The 25,673-nt window shown below is 38.6% G+C and overlaps 1 protein-coding gene across 1 annotated transcript in view; it reads right to left on the reverse strand.

Annotated features, from left to right (window-relative positions):
- The window catches only part of SUOX (sulfite oxidase), a 149,436-nt gene extending 132,433 nt beyond the window's left edge, over positions 1–17,003 (reverse strand). The window contains exon 1 of the mRNA XM_053708117.1: positions 16,696–17,003. The gene's annotated coding sequence lies outside the window, so the exon portion shown is untranslated. The remainder of the gene's footprint in view (positions 1–16,695) is intronic.
- Between the last annotated feature and the right edge of the window lie 8,670 nt (positions 17,004–25,673).

Raw genomic sequence — 25,673 nt, forward strand, 5'->3', positions numbered from 1 at the left:
TACAAATCTATACCTATGTATCTATAGGAATAGATATACAGGTATATGTATATATACGGATATTTATAGAAATATGTATTTACATTAAAAAATACATTGTTCTATATGTGAAGAACATTGGAATGTGACATTTTCAGAACTCCTTTCAGGTTAGCGTCCGAGTTTAGGTTGTCCTTTTAATTCCAGTTTGCGTTTTCCATTGACTTCTATGGGATAAGAAGTTAAAGGGTCATTTTCTCCCCTTTAATTTGTTCCCAATGATCCACTTTGCCTGATGGAGTGTATTAAATTGTTTACAAGTATTTCCATTACCCTTATATTGGCATTTGGAATAGTTGATTTAGCCTGTTGTATCCCCACCTATCCTGAAAGTTTTTGGCCTTAAGGCCAAGCTGGGAACTTCCGGGTGGCGGGAGCATGACAGGTCGCTAGATTGTTCGCCGCTACATACCATCGCACCAATCTGCTCTTAAAGTATATTTTAATGATGCGTCCTGTAAAACACAGAAACAGAGAGGCGCAAGATAGAGCAGTATCGTCTGGAAAAGCGGCAGAAGGACAACAACGGACACAAATCTTGTGGAGATATACTCACAAGTAAAGCGGCACCAACAATGTGCCTAACACAGCATATCGGGTCTGTTTAAGCGTCGGCCGACAGACACTCTCCACGATGTACACGACCAGGAAATCCACGATCCAAACGAACCACTCCGATATGGACGGCCAGCCAATTCAGGGGGTGTGAAGGCAAGCCAATTCCGGATAGGTTACCAGGAGGGTGTGGCAATCAGACAGTCACCGCATAGGTGGTAGTAAGCAAGGTCCCATCTCAGGGCAAAAAGAGAACAGATAGGAGCCAAACGAGGAGTTGGCAAATATAAAAGACTGTTTATTAGTCAGAGTTAACAACAGCAATGCGTTTCTCAGCTATATACTAGCCGTTTGATACATTGATACATGCTAGGGCCTATACTGATTCTCATGTCAAACTGTAATTCTCAGACCTGTTAATATTGCACTATTCCACCTCATATCATGAATTGCATGGTGTTAAGTAGCAGTAATGTCAAATATAATTGTAGATGTTTTTGTTAGTAGGCCAAATACCATACTCCTCATTGTGTACATGAATGTGTGATATTAAAGGATGTTATATCTCAAATACAGAAGCAATGGACATGTCCCAAACCCAAGCACTGAAAAAGGAACCATCCAACTCTAAAAGTGAAAGACTGATCCTTACAACAACATTCACTCCGGAGAAGGTTTATATATATATAAGGTGGCCTCCTTACGTGACTATCTGATGTGCCCTGATAATAAATCCAGCTATACCACGAAAACCTGGTTAAACACCACGAAAAATGGGTGCTTCTGATGCAATGGATGCACCACATGTAGTGGGATGACCCAGAGTACATTTTTTACACATCCATGGTCAAACAAAAAGTTTGAGATAAAACACAGGGTTGCATGACCAAATAGGTGGTGTATATGCTCCACTGCCCATGTGGGAAATTTTACGTGGGTAAAACCCAGGATGACGCCCGCACCAGAATGGCTAACCACAGGTGGCCAGACATTTTTTCCAAGGAAGACATAATGTTACTGACCTCAGGTTCATTATTATTGACCATATTCCCCTCTCTTCTAAGAGGGGGGGATAGGGGTAGGCTGTTGCTGCAGAGGGAAAGCCAGTGGATATATAGGCTGGATACCCTGGTACCAAAGGGTTTGAATGTGCACCTTGACATGCAGTGCTTTCTATAATATATTGTACTATGGCTACTTCAATCACTACATAGCGTGACACCATCCCTTGTGGGGGTAGTTACTATTTTGGATATTTCTGCTGTTATATATGGATACTATTAGGATTTATGTATAGATGTAAATAATTCTTTTTGAAATGATATACTAACTATGCTCAATTGTTTGACTTTACAATATTGTGCTATGGGTTACTTAAATCATTACATAGCGTGATACCATCCCTTGTGGGGGTAGTTACTGTTTTAGATATTATCTGCTGGTATATATTGATACTTTTATAATTTTGTATAGATGCAAATAATTCATTTTTAGCAGATATTCTTACTATACCCATTTACTTGACTTTACTTGGGAGCCATAGATGCTCCGAATACAACATCTGAAGCTCCTATTGATGAATATGTTTTGGTGCTTTTTGCTCCCAATTAGTTTCTATGTATTTATCCAGGAGATGCCTCCGTAGCTATGATATGGGATTCTGTGGTCCATACATTTTTAGATGTACATGTAACAGTAGTGTGTCCTAAGGGATGTGTCTTTGTACTTTAAGATAGTGTGGTTTAAAACCACTGTAATACAAGCACCAACTGGGTGCTTGGTGCGGTGTATATCGTTATTAATTTCTGTGCCATATCCCTCTATTGAGTGGTAGTTATGCTACTTATAATCGAGCCTCGTATTACAATTAGGATTTGGGTGTTATATGGACTTGTGTGTCTTGATTATATATGATAAAATGAGTTGGATACGGAGACATATGATCCTGATACTATTACCTCCTGGATAGTGGTCTGGTGAGTTTGCCCACCTATTGTTTGTCTTATACTGCATTGATAGGGACATGATGCCACATAATGTAAATGTGATTTGACTATTGCCGACGTTTGGTTGTTAATATCTTTACCTATTGAGTCATCTTATGACGGGTTGACATTCTGTCAGAGTGTGGGTAGTTGGGAGTTCCTTTGCAGCAACAGACTGCTTAATACATCCCTTAATGGACAATGTCATATACTGAACTGACGCCCCACATACTAATTACTGGTATTCTGTTACAGCTTAGTCAATTAGGTGACCTCCTACAGTTACTGACGGCTTATTACACCGCTTATTACAGCTATGTGTTTTAGAAATACGCCACGTTATGGAATAGAAGTTTCATATACTTTTCACAGATGACGTACACTATGCATAAATAATGCGATAATATTGACCACAGAATAATCTATATGATCACAAGCAGTTACACATATCATGATGTAAGTTTAAATATTTTTTGACAGCTGTGCCGGTTTGGGTATGAGTTTTTTGGTGTTTTGAACTTCCAGGACTGCCGTATCGACAGTTGCGCACAAGGAACGCTACTCATTTTTTTTGAAACTGTATGTAAGTGTGAGGAAGGGGGCAACCCCAAATACGTTAACACAAGTAAAACTTTTTACTAATTATAAACGGAGAGTGCCTTTTTTTGAGAGTATTTATATATATATACATATATACGCATATATATATATACATATATATACATATATATATACACATATATATATATATATATATATATATATATACATACATATATATATATATATACAGTTCATATATATATATACATACACATATATATATATATATACATATATACACATAATAATAATATATACGTATATACAGTATACATATATATATACACATAATAATAATAATATATACATGTATACAGTATATATATATATATATATATATATATATATATATACACACACATATATATATAGATGATTACGTATTCTCACTTTTATCTCATTGGTTGTCAACCCTACATACTGCAAATTACATGTTATGCAGGTGAGTAAATAAATGACATATGTTGAGGTACATTTGAGGCAACTCTCTATCAGAAATGTTTCTCCTGTGTATTCTGATTTAAAGATGTTAAATGGTAGGACATATTCACATACCCTACACTTACTGAGACATTTAAAGATTCCTTTATGAATAAGCCAAGAGCTTTTTGATTTTTCCAAAGCTGGGAGTACTGATGGGGACAAAATGTTACCTAATGTTGCAGTTCTTCTATATGAACAACGTAGACCCTTAGAAATACATTGTTCTAGTTTGTCATCAGCTGCCAAAAACTTGAAATGTTGTTTTACAATATTACATATTTCAGGATATTCATCACTATATTCGGTCACAAAAGTTGCACCCTTATGGTCATTGGGTACATCTTTGGCTGTATGAATCAATTTTTCCCTATCCATTTGATCTACTTGTCGTTTAGCCTTAGAAATTACTTTTCTCTTGTAAGGTGTATCCAGTCCACTGATCATCCATTACTTGTTGGATATTCTCCTTCCCAAAAGGAAGCTGCAAGAGGATCACCCACAGCAGAGCTGTCTATATAGCTCCTCCCCTAACTGCCACCTCCCAGTCATTCTCTTGCAGCTCTCGACAAGGGAAGTAGCTAGAGAGATGTGGTGAATTAATGTAGTTTATCTTCAATCAAAAGTTTATTATTTTCAAATGGTACCGGAGTTGTACTATTTTGGCTTCAGGCAGAAAGGTGAAGAAGAGTCTGCCTGAAGTTTTTTGATGATCTTAGCAGTTTGTAACTAAGGTCCACTGCTGTTCTCACACATAACTGAAGAGATGGGTAACTTCAGCTGGGGGAATAGCGTGCAGGGTTTCCTGCTCTGAGGTATGGGCAGTTTTAATTTTTTCTAGAGAGATGATAAGCTAGAAAATGCTGACAGTACCTGATTTATTTAAGGTAAGCGTGATTACAGTGATGCATCACAATGGGTAGATAGTCTTTTAGAGACATTGGTTCTTAACCTACACAGTTATATTCAAGACAATAAATGTGTCATAAATATCCTTGAGAGGTTGAAGTGGAATTATAACACCTTTAAATGGGCCACTATTGATGTAGTGGGTCTTTATTCCTCAATCCCTCACAGTGAAGGTTTAAAAGCAATTGCGTTTTTTCTTGTATTTCACTCGGATTACTCAAGAGAGTTCCAGGCATATATCCTTAGAGTATTGGAATATTTACTTACTCATAATTTCTTTTGTTTAAAGGGAGTATTTTACCTCCAGAGACATGGGACAGCGATGGGGGCCAAGTTTGCCCCCTCCTATGCCAACCTGTTTATGGGTTGGTGGGAGCTGTCCCACGTCTATGGAGATAGAAACCCATTTAGAAGTTCAGTTTTCTATTATGGAAGATTTATTGATGATCTTCTTTTGATTTGGCAGGGCTCTAGATCTGATTTTGCATCATTCATTGAATATATCAATTCAAACACAATAGGATTGAAATTCACTAGTGACTTAAGTGAGAATACTATACAATTTCTTGACATTACCCTAATTGGAACTAAAGAAGGGAATATTCACATGGAAATATATCGTAAGCCCATAGCTGGCAATGCTCTATTGCATGGCAAGAGCTGCCACCCTAGACACATTCAAATCGCAGTGGCCAAGGACCAGTTTATTAGGGTTAAACGAAATTGTACATCAGAAAGTGTATATAAACAACAATCTCTTGATTTGACCTCAAGATTAAGAAATAGAGGGTATCAGGAAAAAGTAATTTCTAAGGCTAAACGACAAGTAGATCAAATGGATAGGGAAAAATTGATTCATACAGCCAAAGATGTACCCAATGACCACAAGGGTGCAACTTTTGTGACCGAATATAGTGATGAATATCCTGAAATATGTAATATTGTAAAACAACATTTCAAGTTTTTGACAACTGATGACAAATTAGAACAATGTATTTCTAAGGGTCTACGTTGTTCATATAGACAAACTGCAAAATTATGTAACATTTTGTCCCCATCAGTACTCCCAGCTTTGGAAAAATGAAAAAGCTCTTGGCTTATTCATAAAGGAATCTTTAAATGTCTCAGTAAGTGTAGGGTATGTGAATATGTCCTACCATCTAACATCTTTAAATCAGAATACACAGGAGAAACATTTCTGATAGAGAGTTGCCTCAAATGTACCTCAACATATGTCATTTATTTACTCACCTGCATAACATGTAATTTGCAGTATGTAGGGTTGACAACCAATGAGATAAAAGTGAGAATACGTAATCATCTATCCACAATACAGGCAGGACAGGCCACCACGGCCTTTGTACAACATTTCGCTAATTGTCACCAAAAAAGTATCCAAACTTTGAGATGGCAGGCCATTGAACGGGTGTACTGTCCTCCAAGAGGAGGAGACAGGGATCACCTGCTGGGGAAGAGGGAAATGTATTGGATATTTAAACTTCAGACTCTAATACCAAAAGGACTAAATTCTGAATATGATCTTATTAATTATTGGCAGTGATGTGCATTCCCCTCTTCCTCAGCGGACACTTAATGATCTCCCCAATTTTACAATGCTATGGACATATTTTGGGTACACTTCCGTTTCTCAACATGCATATACATTTTATCTTGAATTACATTATGTACTTTGATAAACATTGTAACAGGTACACTAAGAAGGATAAATATATACCGCAATTAGTACTTTAATTCATGTGTATTATGCATAATGCCACCTAAAAAGCAATGGATTACTCCCCTTTGTATTGTATCTTATTATTCACTTTATAAGTTTGTTTTATTAAGGTAAAAAGCCCCAACTATTGCAATACTATCCCCCATCTTTATTAGTACTTTGAAAATTTTGAAAATTCCGATTATCCTAATTCTTTGAAGGTATAATCTAGATTTTATTAAAGACACAGAGACGAGTATTTTTGCATTATCTTTCTTTACTACTTAAATGCAGCCTTTTAAAGAACCATGACAATATAACATAAACAAAACATAACATAAAAAGCTAAAAGAAGCTTGTTATAATGACCAGAAAAACAGCCAATAAGAACAGAGATGAGACTATAAATAGAGAACACATCTGTCAATCTTCCTCTTTCTTAAATGATGCTCAAAAGGAACAAGATATTAAGCATCATAATGAGTCCAAAAAGTCCAAAACAACAAAGGACAACGAATGATAGTTTTCTGCAGAGTTGATAGAAGATGTTCCAGGAAATGTCGAGTTTGATTGAGGAAAAACTAGATCTCCAGGATTCAATTGATGGATGATGGAACTCCTGAGTTGAAAGGAAGAATCCAGAAGATATAAATGGATTGGACTTACATGGAAACTGTTGAGAGAAAAAATATATATAATAATATACAATAATAAAAACAGGGTGGGAAAAAATCGTCTCTGTGTCTTTAATAAAATCTAGATTATACCTTCAAAGAATTAGGATAATCAGAATTTTATTACAAGACCAGAGACTCCTATTTTTGCAAGTTTAAAGCACATTAAGAAAATAAGTTAAGAGAGGCATGTTGAATGGGTCTGAAATAAAATTGCTTAAAAATGGAATCAGAAGACCAGTCTGCCGCATTCAAAATTTGTTGTAGAGGGGCCGCTTTTAAAAAGGCTTTTGAGGCAGCAGAACCTCTAACGGAATGGGCAGTGAAAGAAATATTAATTCCAGCTTCTTACATGACCCATTTAACCCACCTAGCAATAGAAGTAGAAGTGATAGGAGTGTGAGGAGGAACAAAGGAGATTAGAAGTTGATTAAAAGTAGATTTTCTAAAAATTAAAGTTCTAGATTCGTACGACTTTAGGCATTCAACCACACAGAGAGAGGGTTCAGCAGGAAGGTAAGGATAAAAAATAGAGGTAGACAGAGTTTTAGTTCTGCGAGAAAGGAAAAAGGTGACGCCTTCAGGAGAGAAACATTTAGAGTTCCAATCTAAAGCTTTCACATCAGATACTCGTCTGAAAGAAATTAGACAAAGGAGAGTAGCAAGTTTAGCAGAAAGTTGTTTTAAGGATAGCAAACTATTATCAGGCCAGGATTTAAAAAGGGAGAACATTAAATCCACATCCCAGAAAAATTCATGTTTAGGAACCGAGGGACGTTTTAATCTTATGGCTTTGAGCACTCTACAAATCAAAGGATGTTTGCCGACAGGGAGATTGTTAATTAGGTTGTGTCTAGCAGAAATAGCCGAACGATGATAATTAATGGTTCTGTAAGCGAGACCTGTATCGAAAAATGAGACAGGTAGTTAATTATTTCGGCTAAATCAGAAGAAACGGGATCCAAGTCTTTCCGCAGGCACCAGCCAGACCATTTTGACCATGCGGCAAAATAACATCTGCGGGTACCTGGGGCCCAGGAATCCTGAATGAGGGACCTAGCTCCCTCCGAAAGGCCTCGGAGGGACCAGGGTTCCCTGAGATTGTCCAGGCTATCAGGAGAAGAGATCCTTGGAGAGCTAAACTGTGATAGTCGCCCTCTGGACTGACCAGCAGGTGAGGAAGCGGGGGTAAAAGAATTTGGAGATTGATGGACATCTCCAGAAGGGAAGGGTACCAAGATTGGGTTGGCCAAAAGGGGGTCACCATAGTTAGGCATAAGAGATCTCTGCGGATCGTTGAAATTGTCCTCGGGATCATGGAGAACGGAGGAAAAGCATAAGCTTTCTGAGGAGGCCACGGATGAAGAAAAGCATCTATGGCCGCTGCCTCCGGATCTGGGCGCCAACTGAAGTACGGGTGAATTTGGTTATTGGTCCTGGACGCAAAAAGGTCCAAACAAAAGGGACCTCTGAGAGATTGAAGGGAAAGAAAAATGTTCCTGTCCAATCTCCAGTCGCTGGAATCTGTCAAATGACGAGATCCCCAGTCTGCAGCTGAGTTGGATTGTCCTGGAATATATTCTGCTTTGACAGAAATATTCCTGTCTAAACAAAGATGAATAAACTCTTTGGTTATATTGGACAAGTCTCTTGACTTGGTGCCTCCCAAACGATTGAGATACTGCACCGCCAAAATATTGTCCATACGCAGGAGGATAGAAACTGGAGAAGAAAATTTGGCAAAACTTTTGACTGCAAACGAGCCAGCCAATAATTCCAAACAATTGATGTGGAAACATTTCTCCTCCAATGTCCATTTGCCACCTGTGATGGAAGGACCGCACCGTGCACCCCAGCCTGAAAGACTGGCGTCGGATTCTATAACAAAATCGGGAGTCCTGCCAAAAATGGCCCTCCCATTCCAGGCTTCCAAATGAGAAAGCCACCAGGAAAGTTCTTCTTTGGCTTCTGCAGACAAAGGAATCAAGTGAGAACAAGAAAAACCTTTTCTCAAATGAAGAATTTTTAATCTCTGAAGTTCTCGATAATGTAGAGGAGCGGGGAAAATAGCCTGAATAGAGGATGATAGTAAACCTACTATTCTGGCTATAGTTCTGATAGGGACTGAATCTTTGGACAAGGTTTTGGAAATTTCTTTCTTGATGTTCTTCACCTTGTCTGGAGGAAGACTCAAAGTGGATAAAACTGTGTTGATTTGAAAACCTAAGAAAATTAAAGATCTTGTAGGATATAGGACTGATTTCTGCTTGTTGACAATAAAGCCTAACGATTCCAGTAAGGAAATTGTAGAAGCAAGATGATTCTGGAGAGAGAGAAAATCTTGGTCCATAATTAATATGTCGTCTAAATAAATTATCAGACGAACACCTCGAAGTCTCAACCAAGCCACTACAGGTTTGAGTAGCTTGGTGAAAATCCAAGGGGCGGAAGACAAACCGAAAGGAAGACAAGTGAAGTTCCAAAATTGGTCTTCCCAACGGAATGTCAAAAATTTCCAATGTTCTTCAGCGATTGGAACGGTTAGATAGGCGCCTGTAAGGTCTAGACGAACTAACCAATCGTTTTCTCTTAAACATTCTCTTAGTAAGTGAATTCCCTCCATCTTGAAATGATGGTATACAACATAAGCATTTAAAGATTTTAGGTTTATGACTGGTCTGAACTGGTTGTTTTTCTTTTTTACTAAAAACAGATTGCTTAGGGTTGAAAAACTGGAAGAATTGCTTTTTTGGAAAAGAGAGTTGAAATTTCTCTTTTGACCAAAAGAGTGTCCTCCTGAGAAAAATGAATGGGATGAGGGAGACTGATTTGAATTGGGAGAGAAATGAATTCTATGAGAATACCTGACACTGCCTGTAAGACCCAAGGATCCGAAGTAATTGCAGCCCAATTTTGGGCAAACAGGGTGAGTCTGCCACCAATTTTTTCTGGGAAAAAAGAAACAGGGGAAAGAAATAAATTTACCTGGAGCTTGTCTAGCTCTGGCTCTGCTCCTAAAACCTCTTTGAGTCCAGGGCCGTCCTCTTGTCGGGAAGAAGGTAGAGGCAGCTGGGTCTGGATAACTTCTTTGAAATTGAGTTTGGAATTGGGAATGGTATTGGGATTGATGTGGGAAATAGTGAGACCTGGATAAATAAGCTTGGCGGCCGGGAAAGCGGCCTCTGCCTCTCCCGGCCCTGTCAGAAAAACTCTGGTTAGGGTAGAATATTTTCTTTACTGACGTTTTGACTTTGTTTAAATTGGAGAAGGTGTTTACATATTGGTTCAAGTCCTTTAGATATGAATCTCCAAATAATAGCCCATTATTATCAGAAGCAGAGTTATTGGAGGAGAAATCTGAAATTTTTGGGTCAATTTTCTTTAAAATGTTACGTTGTCTCTCGCAAGACATGGCACAGTTGGTGTTTCCTACAAAACAAAGTAATCTTTGGACCCACTCTCTGACTATATACGGGTCTAGAGGGCAGTTTTCTGCTACACCTTGTTCTGACAGTTCAAATAGTTTGGTCAAAGGACCTACAGAATCTAAAAGTTTGTCCTGACAGATTTTCCAGGATCTGTCTACTCCTTTCTTTAATTTGTAACCTGGAGTGCTGATAAATTTTAGAATTTTGGGATCGACCTCAGGGGTTACAGAAGCATTTTTTGGTAAAAGGGGGCGAGGACATTCTGCTTTCATTTTATTACGAGTTTGTTTTTTCAGGGGTTTCCGGAGTTGGTAATCAATGAATTTGGCTAAATCAATGGGGGGACAACATTCGGCAGACCGGGGATGGTGTAATTCGTCAGGCTTGAATCTAGGATTGCCCAAACAGTCAGTAAAATCCTCATCGTCCTCAGTATAATCATTAAGTTTTTTAGATTTCTTTTTCTGTTTTTTAGCTACTGGAGAGCCATCAGAATTTTCAGATTCATTAAAATTATCGGAGTTGATATCAGTATAATCCTCTCCATCTGAGACATCAGATTCTGAAGATGGATCTAAATCATTATTTTTTTAATTAAATTGTAATTTTTTGCATACATAGGTATCCCCCATTTGAGTACCCTTGGGGTGCAGGGTTCTACTTACAGCGGTTTTGCTTCCAGTGCTGTGAGAAAAGTTAGGATCAGACAAAAGCTGACGTGATTTTGTAATAAGTTTTTTACTTGCTTTACAGGCAAGAGATGGGTTTTTCCTTTTAAAGGTAATTATTTCTCTTTAACACCCATCAGTGAGGACATTTTATCAAATAGGTTATTCATTGAGGAATCTATCATAGATTGGACTGTTTGCAAAGTTAAAGGGGAAGTATCTGCAGGATTTTCAGACATTATTTTAAATTATGTCTGAAATATATTAATATCTGAATAATAAATAATAATAAATTACTAAATATAATATAAGTAAAATTGCCTTATAGTTAATTTGCAGGAGTACTTAAAACACTCACGTTTGTGAGGAAAAAATAAACTAAATAACTATAATAATTTAGGACTGTTTGACTAACAATAACCAGAAGATGGCAATATAGGCTTATTTATGTAATGTAGGAGGCAAGTAATTGTTAAGCAACACTGAGCGTAGCAACCGCAACAATGTTACCACATTCGGTAAAATGGAGACTGTCCTGAGGAGAATTGACAGGGTGTCACGTGAGTGGGCGTGAAGAAGGCGGCCGGCCCACAAAATGGCGCGGGTAAGAGCGCACAGTGCAGGGAGGGAGAGGAGACAGACAAAACCGAGCAGGTTGAAAAATACACACACTCTGCACATAAATTAACAGAAAAACGGCAGAAATGAAAACCGGAAGGTATGAAAACGGGGTGGGGAAAGGAAAAACAGAATAAAAACAGTTTGAAATATATCAGAAAAAACGAGTGTTGATACAAATAATAATAAAGAAAAAACACACATGAAAACGAAAAAAGCAACTTATTAAAACATAATAAAAAGGCTACAAAGGATAACTTTTATTAAACCAAATATCTAAGTGAGAAATATCATATATATATATATATATATATATATATATATTGCGCTACTTATCTGTAGTTTGAGCAGCAAAAGAAAGAGGAAGATTGACAGATGTGTTCTCTATTTATAGTCTCCTCTCTGTTCTTATTGGCTGTTTTTCTGGTCATTATAACAAGCTTCTTTTAGCTTTTTATGTTATGTTTTGTTTTTATTGTCATGGTTCTTTAAAAGGCTGCATTTGAGTAGTAAAGAAAGATAATGCAAAAATAGGAGTCTCTGGTCTTGTAATAAAATTCTGGTTTGAATGGTATTATACATATATTTTTCTATTATTATGTTATGCATAGGGTAAAGTTTTCACTGAATGAAAAACATATTCTCTAATAAGTTGAGTGTGATACCCTGAGCATAATAAGACATTTATTCACTCAGTATTTTTGTGAAGGGAGAATAATAATAACACATGTTATGTAAGTTAGAGTGGACAATTGTGCATTTGCATTTTTCATTTTGCATTGTTTGGACGTACATTTATATAAAGTGGGGTCCTTATTACCCACAAGTGTAATTAAATCTCTACTCACTACAGAATATGAGTTATTATTGACACTAATTGGTAATATTCTCTATCTAACATATTTTGTGCTTCTCTCAGTCTGTAAGGATCAGAATTACATTAGCACCTTAAAAATACCTTATTAAGGAATTTGCATCATTAATCACACCCTTGTTTTTAGACCAATCAGGGTCAACTCTGTTGCTTTTTAAAGTGTACAGGTGTATAGTATGATAGCTATGATTACGGCCTGAGGGCCGAAACATGTTAGCAGATACTGTGTTGGTTTGATGCTGCTTCTTGTACCTCTTGGATTACCATTTTTTTAATTTGATTGTTAAATAAAGACTTACTTTTAAGAAGATCGACTAGTGCACTACTTTGAATGTATCCTTACTACTCCAGGCTGCAGTAGCGTCTATGCTAACAGCTCCGGTTGCTGATATTTGGACTTTGCACAATTTTTGATTCCAGACTCAGCGCCTCTATCCTGCTGTGTTGATTGTATTGACGCGAGACGTGATCACACACACTTGCGGACACACCCCCTCCTGCATAGTGGGACGCCGAATACTGACGAGTGAGCACTGGGAGCGATCAAGGAGCTAGCAGTTATGCTGAGCGGTGAGTAGTGGTCGTAGATACCACAAAGTTTGCTTACGCCTGTTTTGCTGTTATTACCGCCATAGCTATGCTATCTTCAAGTGGGAATGGTTAAACGGTCTTTACCACACCTAGTGTTCTGAAGAGATACGTTTGGCGTGTACAGAGGGTGAAACAAGTCTACGTTTGTGCTGAGACTGTGATACACATATTACTATATGACTGTTTGTTCCAAATTGTGCATAACCTCACAGTACCGTCTTTTCTAAATAAGTTTTCCTGTTTAATGTTTTACACAGGACACTATCTAGGATGATAATGGTATCACCTCTTGTTCTCTGATTTGTATACATATATATGCATATACACATATACACACACACATATATATATATATATATATATATATATATATACATACAAATATATATATATACACACATATACACATCTATATATATATATACTATATATATATATATATACACACACATATATATATATATATATATACACAAACATACTACCACATATATATATATATATACACACACATACACACACACATATATATATATATATATATATATATATATATATATATATATATATACTTATACATATGACATTACAGCTTTTTTTGGAGTGCTATTTAGCACCCAGGGCTGCATGTTGCTGAGCCACAGGATGTGTACCTGGTCCGGTCTTGGAGTGCAGTTACCTTCCATGTTTTGTATTTTCTCTGGGTGATTTCATCCACCTGTGCACCCCTTCTTTGTTCTCAGTCTGTTTGGCTTTGTGAGCTCGCATGATGGTGTGGCTGTGTTAGGGACTCAGGCAGTGAAAAGGACCTTGACGTGGTGCCTGAGCTTTCCCATTTGGCCAGATGCGGTAACTAACCTTTCCAGTTGTGATTTTATCTTAGCTGTGAGCTAGCTGGTGAGTGCTGGGTGTTTCTATGTGTTGTATTACTTTTTGTTTGTAACCCCCCTTGTTTCTTGCACCCATTCCGGACTGGGGTTAACTGCCTGTGGCTCTGGTGACATCACAGCTTTTTTGCAGTGCTATTTAGCACCCAGGGCTGGATGTTGCTGAGTCACAGGATGTGTACCTGGTCCGGTCTTGGAGTGCAGTTCCCTTCCATGTTTTGTATTTTCTCTGGGTGATTACATCCACCTGTGCACCCCTTCTTTGTTCTCAGTTTGTTTGGCTTTTTGAGCTTGCATGATGGTGTGGCTGTGTTAGGGACTCAGGCAGTGGAAAGGACCTTGACGTGGTGCCTGAGCTTTCCCATTTGGCCAGATGCGGTAACTAACCTTTCCAGTTGTGATTTTATCTTAGCTGTGAGCTAGCTGGTGAGTGCTGGGTGTTTCTATGTGTTGTATTACTTTTTGTTTGTAATCCCCCTTGTTTCTTGCACCCATTCCGTACTGGGGTTAACTGCCTGTGGCTCTGGTGACATCACAGCTTTTTTGGAGTGCTATTTAGCACCCAGGGCTGGATGTTGCTGAGTCACAGGATGTGTACCTGGTCCGGTCTTGGAGTGCAGTTCCCTTCCATGTTTTGTATTTTCTCTGGGTGATTACATCCACCTGTGCACCCCTTCTTTGTTCTCAGTCTGTTTGGCTTTGTGAGCTCGCATGATGGTGTGGCTGTGTTAGGGACTCAGGCAGTGGAAAGGACCTTGACGTGGTGCCTGAGCTTTCCCATTTGGCCAGATGCGGTAACTAACCTTTCCAGTTCTGATTTTATCTTAGCTGTGAGCTAGCTGGTGAGTGCTGGGTGTTTCTATGTGTTGTATTATATTTTGTTTGTAATCCCCCTTGTTTCTTGAACCCATTCTGGACTGGGGTTAACTGCCTGTGGCTCTGGTGACATCACAGCTTTTTTGGAGTGCTATTTAGCACCCAGGGCTGGATGTTGCTGAGTCACAGGATGTGTACCTGGTCCGGTCTTGGAGTACAGTTCCCTTCCATGTTTTGTATTTTCTCTGGGTGATAACATCCACCTGTGCACCCCTTCTTTGTTCTCAGTCTGTTTGGCTTTGTGAGCTTGCATGATGGTGTGGCTGTGTTAGGGACTCAGGCAGTGGAAAGTACCTTGACGTGGTGCCTGAGCTTTCCCATTTGGCCAGATGCGGTAACTAACCTTTCCAGTTGTGATTTTACCTTAGCTGTGAGCTAGCTGGTGAGTGCTGGGTGTTTCTATGTGTTGTATTACTTTTTGTTTGTAATCCCCCTTGTTTCTTGCACCCATTCCGGACTGGGGTTAACTGCCTGTGGCTCTGGTGACATCACAGCTTTTTTGGAGTGCTATTTAGCACCCAGGGCTGGATGTTGCTGAGTCACAGGATGTGTACCTGGTCCGGTCTTGGAGTGCAGTTCCCTTCCATGTTTTATATATATATATATATATATATATATATATATACACATAGATACATATATATATAATTTTTAAAATGTTTGATGAGAGTTTATATGTTGTCAGTACCCTTAAGCTGCCATGCTTTATGTGTTATACTTGATACCACTAACAAGTATGATGATTGTAAAAGAAATGAAGGGAGCGTTATAAAGGACCAACTAATAAAAAATAAATACAATTCTAATGTAATAAAATAATATCTGAAGCTAGAATATATGTGGTAAACTGTGTGATTAAAAATATGTATAATAAAAATACAAATGAATTGCTTCCAGTGTCTATTAAGAACACAACTCAGAGAATGCTGGAAGAGGAAAGAAATGATAAATATATTTATATAGCAAATGTGGGACTCCATATACATTTGCTGTAGGTTGCTGTAGTCACTGGTTTTTGAAAACAGCTCTGTGTTGTGAGTTCCAATGGTTAAAAAATGTATAATTAATTAATGGGTATATTAAAAGTTAAAAATGGCTCAAATATTTAGCCAATACTAACTGAAATGTGTATATAGTATTGTTCTGATCTGGGCTATCTGACTCAATCTAACTCGTAGAAAGTATAAAAAGTCAGAACCCAGACCGAGGAGAAGCTAGAAATCCTAAACTTCTAACTGAAGTGTATAAGAAAAAAACAAACAAAAAAAGGGAATTATAATGTTGTTAACGTATGTAAAATCGCTTATTTTATATAAAATCTCTAATCTAAAAAAACACACCAAATTACTCCAAGTGCATAGGAGTGGAATAGTGTAAAAAATGCCCTTAAAATGTTAACAGATAAAAAGACGATTGCAGGTAAAAAAAACGGGTATAATTACATGACATACAAAGGTGTTTAGATTGGAAATGCCCAATATTGGCTAAAAGATAATATTATTATATATGAGTAAATGAACTTATCTGAATTTTAGCGTTGGTGTATAAAATAGAGGCAAAGCACATAGAGCGAAACAGTTAGTAGTGTAGAGAGATAGATGCAGGAGGATACCTGTAATGACGTACTGTATACTTATTTAAGTGTCAGGTAAGGTGCAACTGAATCTCAACTGCAGATCTTGCGTTAATAATCTTTTGTAGTGAAGTTACAAGTTGTATGAAGTCAATATTTTAGCAACAATTTGATACATTAAGTTCATGTGTACATAATATCACTGATAGATAAGTTACCTTTTAGTTGCCTGGAGATGGAAATCTGATAATACTGGAACAATGCCTTGTGGGTGTGGCTTAAGTCCGTGATTCCACTTACAGTGAAGAGATTATAACTCCTTATCAGGATAAAAGGAAGTATTGTACAAATATCCAGGATGTTGTTTTTGTTTTGGCAGAGTTGCAGAAGAAAAATTATATATGATTCCTTTACAGTTGTAAGGATGTTGATCCCTGGATACAGGTTAGTCGCACTGCAGGATGAATATATCAGCGTTCCGTCACACACAGGCTAGCGGATGTTGTGAATAAGTGATATATCCTGGTAACGATATTTGGCAGTATTCCAGGGCCAAGGTGATCTTTATAATCCACAAACTTGTTGATATGGATGAGGACAAACTGTAATACAAAATAGAAGACTTGCAGGTAACAGTTGAAACTGTTAATTTACTCAATTTAGTTAAGTAAGATATTAGATCGACTGACCAGGTTTGTTCAGCCTGCACTAACAAATAACTGAGCACCTGTGGGAAGGTGTGTCAGACTTTTATTGTGGGGATTAGAAAAAAAAGGTTCAGTGTGCAAAAAGAAAAGTAGAAGAACAGTTAAAGGAACAGTACATGTTATATCCATGACAATACCTCATTAGTGATTTTGTACCCTCTGTCATCTGCACCTGTTCACAATACATATCACTAAAAACAGATACTCAGCTTTCCAGCTGGTGCTTCCTATCTGTAGTCGCTCCTTGTCATAGCCGCCTCAAAAGCTTGATGTAGGATCCGTAATGCAGACCAGTTGCAGAGTGCAAATATCAGCAATGAACTTGAGCTTTCTTTGAATAAACTTAGCTTCAGCGATGTCAGACGAGTCTTTCGCCAGACAAACAAACCAGCATGTCAGGTCACATGGGTCGGTCAGCCAATTGCCGACGCGCGTTTCACCCCGGCCATCGTCACAAGAAGAGACGGGGCTTCCTCAGGGCTAGATGATATGACGTCTTGTATGCAGGCTTTTACAGCTGCATAAACTCCGCCCATGTTTGGAGGTGAAAGTAACAATATTAAGTTAAAACTAACTAGTATAAACAAACTTTCTGATTTATAAATGATATGTTATACTATTTACATATTCTAACACCACAATCCAGATAGTTTTTTACACAGCTTATTTTTTGTATTTGACGAAAAATCCAAACAAATGTCTGGGCAATTATGTTCTTTACTTCAAATTATAAGAAGCTAGCCATATCAAGCCTCTCATCCATGCCCTAAATGTCCAATGGTAGAGAGGTTATATATCCACCTGCACTCTTTTTGAAGGAGAGCCTTGTCATTATCTCCACCTCTACCATTGGTAATCCCTCTGTCTATACCAATAAATCTCATACAATCGGGTATACTGTATACTGAAGATTTCAAAGTGCCTTGCTACACTACTGTTTTCAGCCTTATTTTTTATGTCATCTCTATGTTCAAGAATTCTGTCTTTAAGAATCCTTTTTGTCTTCCCAACATAATAGCTGGGGCAGGTACAGGAGAGTAGATAAACCACTCCTTCAGTGTTGCGATTGATAAAATGTCTCAATTTATATATCCTCTCAGTCTGCCAGATTACGAGTTTTGCGGTAAGAGGGGTGCATTGCTAACTTGCACATTATTGTCACCGCTCACTAATCTACAGCGCTGGTATTACAGGTTTTCAGAAATCAGGCGTTAAAAGACAAGAAGTGAGCGTAGAACAAAATTGAGCTCCATACCGCACTCCAATACCAGTGCTGCTTAAGTCAGCGGTGAGCTGGTTGTACATGCTCGTGCATGATTTCCCCATAGACATCAATGGGGAGAGCCGGCTGAGAAAAAGGCTAACACCTGCAATAAAGCAGCGTAAAGCTCAGTAACGCAGCCCCATTGATTCTTATGGGGAAAGAAAATTTATGTTTACACCTAACACCCTAACATAAACTCCGAGTCTAAACACCCCTAATCTTACACTTATTAACCCCTAATCTGTCGCCCCGACTTCGCCGACACCTACATTATACTTATTAACCCCTAATCTGCCGCTCCGGACATCGCCGCCACTATAATAAACATATTAACCCCTAAACCGCCACACCCCCACATCACAAATATTAGTTAAATATTATTAACCCCTAATCTGCCGCCCTTAACATCACCGTCACCTACCTACAATTATTAACCCATAATCTGCCGCCCCCAACGTCGCCGCCACTATACTAAAGTTATTAACCCCTAAACCTAAGTCTAAACCTAACCCTAACACCCCCTAACTTAAATATAATTCAAATAAATCTAAATAAAACCTACTGTCATTACCTAAACAATTCCTATTTAAAACTGGGGGCGCGATTACATATATGGCGCAGGTTTCGGCGCAAGTGTGGGAACCCGCGCCGCCCGTAATTTCACCTTGCACATCGGGGTATTACATATACTGCGCCGTTAGATGCTAAATTGGCGTAAGAAGGACAAACTGGCGATCTTCTGAAATGAGCGCAAATAAACATTTTAGTCATCGCAAGTAACTTACGCCAGTATTTTCTCCACGGAAAGTGCAAATTAGGCTAACACTTGTAAAAATTGACAGATTTCAAATAAAAATGCGTCACATAATTACGCTATTAAAAATTCATATATAAACCCATGCGCAGCCGCCATTTTCTTCAGTGTGTTTGGATTGTTCGTTGAGCTACAACACACTACAATGGAGTGGAGGATTAGTGAGAGAAGAGAGGCGCAAAGAGAGGAGTTAATCAAGCAACAATGCGACCTTACTAAGCTTGTACATTTACACATATTTTTACATATTGCACACATTTTGCATACATACATACATATACAAAATACATCACACTTTTTTTTCTAACACCTCACACATTTTATTTGATTTTTACAGTGTGATAGGCTGAGTGTTTGGTTGTGATTGTGTGTGATTAAACTGGGAGTGAGTGTGTGTAGTGTGATTTAGTGTGAGGATGGTAGGGAGAGGTAGGGAGGAGGGGAGGATGGGAGAGGAGTGGCAGGGAGAGGAGTATTGGAGAGGACAGGAGGAGCAGTGGGCCCCCCGTCAGGGAATAAGTGGAGCGGGGAGAGGGAGAGCTAGAAGGGATGATGGGAGGGGAGATGCCTGAGAGCCCCAGAGAGCAGGCACATCTAGGAGAGGGACAGAGGGTGCACATGGGAACAGAAAGGGGGAGGAGGGAGAGGATAGGGAGAAACCCACACCAGGGACATCAAAGGGAAGAAGTCACGTGTCCATGGAGGATGAGAGGCTGAGATGTCCAAACTTCTCATTTGATGAAAATGTTGCCCTTGTCCAGGCCATCATGGACAATTACAGTGCCCTCTTCTGGCAGGAGAAGGGCAAAGGCATTGCCAAAAAGCAAAAAACGGCATGGTTGGCGGTAGAGGATGCCGTCAACAGTGTGGCCCCGCAAGAGGAGGACTGTTGAGGGCCTGAAAAAGTGGTGGAATGAATGCAAGAGGCGGGTCAAAGAAAAGATGGGGCAGGAAGCTATGCACCAGAGGGGAACAGGCGGTGGTCCATCCATGGATATTGAGTATAACACCTGGCAGGAGATGATACGCAGGTCCCTGAGTATCACAGCAGTCCGTGGACTTCCAGGGGCTCGTGACTCGTGACAACCACAGCACATCATGCTGGTGAGTAACATCCCACACACCAGTATTATATGTATTTGAGATATAACATCCTTTAATATCACACATTCATGTACACAATAAGGACTATGGTATTTGGCCTACTAACAAAAACATCTATAATTATATTTGACATTACTGCTACTTAACACAATGCAATTCATGATTTGAGGTGGAATAGTGCAATATTAACATGTCTCAGAATTACAGTTTGACATGAGAATCAGTATAGGCCCTAGCATGTATCAATGTATATTGTATGCCCACGTGGACATATTTCTGACTTCTCATCCTTTGACTTCTTCACAGAACCTCCTGTCACGAGGATACAAACATCCATGCCACCACCACCACCACCAGTCTTCAGACAACCACAAGAACAGTATTCTCCCAGGCATGAGCATGGTTGGATGGCTTCAGTTGAGGATCTGGGAGTGATGCCACCATCATTGCCATATGACCCCTGGCAAGGTTCCTGACCAGAGGAATATCCTCCCTTTGACTTTGAGGGGGAGCCAAGACAGCCACAAAGGGTCCATGTATTTACCCCCCCCCCACAACACAATATCATGGCAGTCAGGGATTTTACCCACAGACAATGTCACAGGAAGTGCCAAATGGACAGGTTGAGTGGTCACAAACTGGTCATCAGTGGGACTATCAACCAACCATGAGAGCTCCACCATCATCAGCAATTGGATGAGCTCCACCATCATCAGCAATTGGACGTGCTCCACCATCATCAGCAATTGGACGAGCTCCACCATCAGCAGATGAAAATATAGCAGAATCTACAGCTGCACCTCAAGCACCATCAGATGCAGGTGACCCTGCCCCACATGAACCAGCAGTTGAAGCTGACCCAGCCCCACATGAACCATCAGATGCAGGTGACCCTGCCCCACATGAACCAGCAGTTGAAGCTGCCCCTGCCCCTGCCCCACATGAACCAGCAGTTGAAGCTGACCCTGCATCTCCAGCAACAGCAGATGCAGGTAACCCTGCCCCACAAGCACCTAGAAGCCCTGCTGCTCAAGAGCCTGTGGATGCATTGTATTCTCCCCTGGGTGAGGAATACATTGCACTCCAGAGGAGGCTCATAACAAGCACCGAGAGCATACAAAGAGGCCAAGAGAGGTTCTTCAGGAACCATGAAAGGTTCATCAGGAGCCAAGAGAGGATACAACAACGTAGCATAGAGCTACAGAAGGACATGGCAGCATCGTTAAGTGCAAGTGTTCATAACCAGTCACAGATGATGCGAATTCTGTCTGATATGCAGATGCAAATGGACAATAGATGGAGAGAACAAAATCAACTCTTGGGTGTGTTGGTTGAGCACTTTTCACACCAGCAGGACACTGCCTCCAGCCTATCATCTGCGGCCAGCACACCAGCAGAAACAGCAGAATCTTCTCAAACCAGGAGAACTAGGAAATCCACTACAGTCACCTCAGCTCCCTCATCCAAGAAGCCAAAAAAGAAATAAATATTCTTATAGTTCACCATAAATCTTGTCCTCTGTTATTTGCCATATAATTGTCATCCACACCCATGTGAGGTGTGTTTTAGTACATTAATATTGTTAAAACATATAATATGGCCTGTGTGGAAATGGCAATAAAAACAGATAATATTATCATGTTTATGACATATTCTTGTACTATAACTCACATCCACAATAGTTGTTTATTAAGGGTACATATAGCAATATTCACTAAAAAAATCAATGTATCTAACATCCAATATAAATTGACACATGGGTATATATAATAGTGATGTTACTGATAGGGTGTGCATTATCAGGTGTTTTAAGGCTGCAGGTAAGAGGTTGTGTTGTCTGTGATTGGTTTGACACAATTACAAAGAGGTGGCATTCAAGAAGGTCTTAGAAATTATCATATGAGCCATCCTAGGTTTAGCTTTCAACTAAAAATACCAAAAGAACAAAGCAAGTGTTAGGATTAAATCTGAAAGTAGTTTGAAATAACATGCCCTATTTGAAACAAGAAGGTTTTCTTTGGACTTGAATGTCCCTTTATATATTTTGGCATTAATGCCAAGCTGTGTTAACATAGTAACATAGTAGATGAGGTTGAAAAAAGACCGAAGTCCATCGAGTTCAACCTATACAAATCTAAAATATATACAAAAAGCTCCAGTTAAGCTTAAATGATCCCACTAAAAGGTGACCCATTTAATATTAGCAATCATATCCAAGAATTTTGTTTATAGACAGAAATGTATCCAAATAATTTTTAAATGTATCTAGAGTATTGGCATTCACAACCTCCTTTGGTAATGAGTTCCAAAATGTTATTGCTCTTACAGTGAAAAAACGTTTCCGTTGCAGGAGATTAAATCTCCTTTCCTCCAACCTTAAATTGTGACCTCTGGTCACAAACAATTTTCTTGGAATAAACAGCGCTTCTGCCATCTCTGTATATGGGCCTTGAATATATTTATATAAAGTAATCATGTCACCTCTTAAGCGCCTTTTTTCTAAAGAAAACAGACCGAGTTTGGCTAGACTCTCCTCATAGGTTAAATTCTCCAATCACCTTATTAGCTTTGTGGCCCTTCTCTGAACTTTTTCTAGTTCTGCAATATCTTTTTTTGCGATCGGTCCCCAGAACTGCATTCCATACTCAAGGTGAGGTCTTACCAGGGCTTTAAATAGTGACAGAATTATGCTTTCCTCCCTTGAGTCAATGCCTCTTTTAATACATGCTAGTATCTTATTAGCCTTTGAAGCTGCTGCCCTGCATTGTGCACCCATCTTTAGCTTGTTATCTATTACTACTCCCAAATCCCTTTCCTCCTGTGTTTGGCTAAGTTTTGTCCCATTTAAATAATACGTTGCCTGCTTATTTTTACTTCCAAAATGTAGAACCTTGCATTTTCCCGTATTAAATCTCATTTTCCATTTACCTGCCCATACTTCTAATTTTTGCAGATCCCTTTGTAACGAAACTTCATCCTGCTCTGACCTAATGACCATACTTAATGTAGTATCATCTGCAAAAATAGTGATGTCGCTATTTAATCCTAGCTCCAAGTCATTTATAAAAATATTAAAAAGAATAGGGCCCAGCACTGATCCCTGGGGTACTCCACTGATTACCTTTGTCCAATCTGAGTATGATCCATTTATTACTACTCGTTGCTCCCTATCTTTTATCCAGTTAATTATCCACAAACTAACATTTTCAGCTATTGCCAGTCCCTTAATTTTGTGCATTAATCTCTCATGTGGCACTGTATCAAACGCCTTTGCAAAATCTAAGTATATCTCATCAACTGATTCCCCTTTATCTATATTTTTCCTTCCTTCCTCATAGAATCTAATTAGATTAGTTTGACATGATCTATTTCTCCTAAAACCATGCTGATTAGAACTCATAATCTTGTTTACACGAATATGCTCATCAATATAATCCCTTATAATCCCTTCAAATATCTTCCCCACTATTGATGTCAGACTAACTGGTCTATATCTTCCTGGATCATCCCTACTTCCCTTTTTGAAGAGTGGCACCACATCAGATTTACGCCAATCCTTGGGTACCATGCCTGAGGATAATGAGTCTTGAAAAATTAAGAGTAGAGGTTTGTCTATAACAGTGCTAAGCTCCCTCAACACCCTTGGGTGTATTCCATCTGGGCCTGGAGTTTTATTTACCTTAATATTATCCAATTTGTTCCTGATATCCTCTATACATAACCCAATTAATGGTATGGGCTGGCAAGTATCATCCAATGGTTCCTCTCTTGTGTATACTGAAGAAAAAAACTGGTTTAGTATCTCAGCCTTCTCCCTGTCACTGTTAATCATGCTACCCTCCCCACATTTTAATGTACCTATATTGTCTTTCTTAGATTTTTTGCTATTTATGTACTTAAATAATCTTTTAGGGTTAGATTTAGAATCCTTTGCAATTAATTTTTCATTTTCAATTTTGGCTAATTTGATTGCTTTTTTGCATGCTTTGTTACATTCCTCATAAATATGGAATTTTGAGTCTGTACTATTTTCTTTGAATAATTTAAATGCCCTACGTTTTTTCCTAATTTCTCCTAACACATTTATATTCAGCCACATTGGCTTGGATTTTTTATTTTTATTTTTATAACCATATGGTATTTGTTGATATGTATATTTATTTAACAAAGTTTTAAATGTTATCCATTTATCCTCTGTATTTTTATTAGAGAATACTTTGTCCCAATTTATGTTATTTAATGATTTCCTTAAATCGTTGAATTTTCCTTTCTTAAAATTAAAAGTCTTGGTTAAACCTTTAAGACACTGCTTATGAAAATAAATTTCAAATGTGACCATGTTATGATCACTGTTACCCAAATGTTCTTTGACTTCTATGTTTCAAATTATATCTGTATTATTTGATAGCACTAACTCCAATATAGCGTTACTCCTAGTTGGCTCCTCTATTAATTGTGACAAGAAATTATCCCTGAGAACATTTATAAATCTATCCCCCTTAGCTGAATTACTAGTTTCATTGGCCCAGTTTATATCAGGGCAGTTAAAATCTCCCATAATTACAGCACTGTTATTAGCAGCCTTACCTATTTGTATTAGTAGTTGAGTTTCATCCAGGTCACTAATGTTGGGGGGCTTGTAGCATGTTCCTAATAATATTTTTTTAGGATTCCCCCCCCCCCCCCTCTTTATTTCCACCCACAGGGTCTCTACATTGTCGCCTGTATCAGAAATATCTTCCCTTATTGTAGGTTTTAGGTTAGGTTTAATCTACATGCAGATTCCTCCACCCCTTTTATTATTTCTGTCCCTTCTAAATAAAGTATACTCCTCTAAGTTAACTGCCCAGTCATGTGAATCATCCCACCAAGTTTCAGTTATACTGATAACATCATAGTCCTCTTCTGCAACTAAGAGCGTCAGCTCTCCCATTTTACCTGTCATGCTTCTTGCTCTCCCATTTTACCCGTCATGCTTCTAGCTTAGGGTTTATTTTTATTAACATTAGAATAAATTACACTCCAGTGGGTTCTAAAGAGATGAAGGTAATACAATTATGATTTCCCATTGTTCTCTCCTCCAAGTATTGTTAATTGTTTTGAGAACAAATTTAAAGTAAATAAGCAAGTATATGTCCACAATGTGATAAAATAATGAGATCTGATTCTACCTACAAGCTCAATCCATTTGATTATGTTGTGGCTTCAAACAACAAAATCAGCGCATAACTTGTATGCTACGCCGTATATTTAATACCAAAATCGCGTAAAATCCAGTGGCGGCGGCTTTTACCGGCGACACCACAT

The sequence above is a fragment of the Bombina bombina genome, chromosome 3 (genome assembly GCF_027579735.1).
Source record: "Bombina bombina isolate aBomBom1 chromosome 3, aBomBom1.pri, whole genome shotgun sequence".
Taxonomy (NCBI): domain Eukaryota; kingdom Metazoa; phylum Chordata; class Amphibia; order Anura; family Bombinatoridae; genus Bombina; species Bombina bombina.